General features: G+C 27.7%; 1 protein-coding gene across 1 annotated transcript in view; it reads left to right on the top strand.

Annotated features, from left to right (window-relative positions):
* SHC4 (SHC adaptor protein 4) overlaps nt 1-1,454 on the top strand; it is a 123,050-nt gene that overhangs the window by 69,976 nt on the left and 51,620 nt on the right. The window lies entirely within an intron of this gene.

The raw sequence follows: 1,454 nt of genomic DNA, 5'->3' as shown, positions 1-1,454 counted from the left end.
TTGGAGGTTGCTGTGAGCTGTGATGTCACAGCACTCTACCCAGGGGGACAGCTTGAGGCTCTGTCTCAAAAAAAAAAAAAGCCTCAGCAATACATATAAATTATATAAGCATATATTATATATATGTAATTTATGAGGATTTACTACAGTTGACCTAATCATGGACACATATAATTTCTAGTTTTTTGATATTATAAACTGGGTAAAGGAACAGTCACATGTCTAAGTGTTTTTCTAGAATAAATATCTAGAAGTGGAATGGTGGAATCATAGAGTATGCATGCTTTAGTTTAAATAAATACAGTCAGATTGCTCTGCAAAGTTGCTGTGCAAATTTAAGCTCTAGCCAGCAGTGTTAGAATACCAATACCAACATATGATTTTGCTGAGCTTTAATGATTTTTGTCAGTTTTATGGCATCTTATTTTATTTTCCATAGCTTTCATTTCTTGGAATCTTTTATTTTCATAAATAAATAAATAAATAAAATAAATAAATAAATAAAATAAAATAAATAAATAAATCTATTTATTTAATATATTCATATTAATCTTTTAATATGTTTACTGAATATTTCCTGTGAATTAACTGGTCTTATTTTGAGTTTCTTAGTGATCAGTAGGAATTCCTTACACAATCTGTATATGAATACTTTGTTTTTCATGTTACAAATTCTCCCTGCCTGTTGTTGTTTATCCTATATAAGGGGTCTTATACAAAAGTTTTATTATTAGTTTTTATAATTTGATTTTTTTCCTGGATGCCTCTTTCTGGCTACTAAGATGGATTTTCCTACTTCAAAGAGCACAGATAATAATATTGTTATGTCTTCTAATTTTTATAGGTCTTTTATGGAGCAAACATTTATATAAATAGTATGAGAATAGGATTCATTTATATTTTCCATACCATATCTACATCAGCCAACTGCATTAATTAAATCACCTGTCCCTTTTTTCTGTTTAGTGCTACATTTATCATAAACTAAAAGTACTGAATACTGAGTCTGTTTTTAAACTTTGTATTCTTATGAATTTCTATAGTTTTATAATATGTTTTGCTATGTGATAAGGAAAATCTTCACTTTGTTGTTTAAAAAATTGCCTTAGCTCTTCTTAGACATTTATTCTTCCATATTAATTTTGGAAGAATCTTCAATATGCTTTTATGTTTTGCTGTCTGATAAATGAAATTTTACCCATGTGTCCTTTTCAAAATTTCTTTAGCCCTTTTTGCACATTTATTCTTTCATATGAATTTTAGAAACAGCTTGAAAACTCCCATTAATGACATTGGTATCCTTTTTATTGGAATTGCATGGAATTTATAGATTAATTTTGGGGAGAATTGACATCTTTATAATATTGCTTTCTCATCTATAAAGTTGATACCTATCTTTCTACTTGTTCAGGGCTTATTTACATTTTCTTTCTTTCATTTTTTTTTTTTTTTTT

The sequence above is a fragment of the Otolemur garnettii genome, unplaced genomic scaffold (assembly GCF_000181295.1).
Source record: "Otolemur garnettii isolate 467f Iridium unplaced genomic scaffold, OtoGar3 scaffold00011, whole genome shotgun sequence".
NCBI classification, from domain to species: domain Eukaryota; kingdom Metazoa; phylum Chordata; class Mammalia; order Primates; family Galagidae; genus Otolemur; species Otolemur garnettii.
Note: the sequence above shows the minus strand (reverse complement) of the source record. Positions and strands in the feature narration are given on the sequence as shown.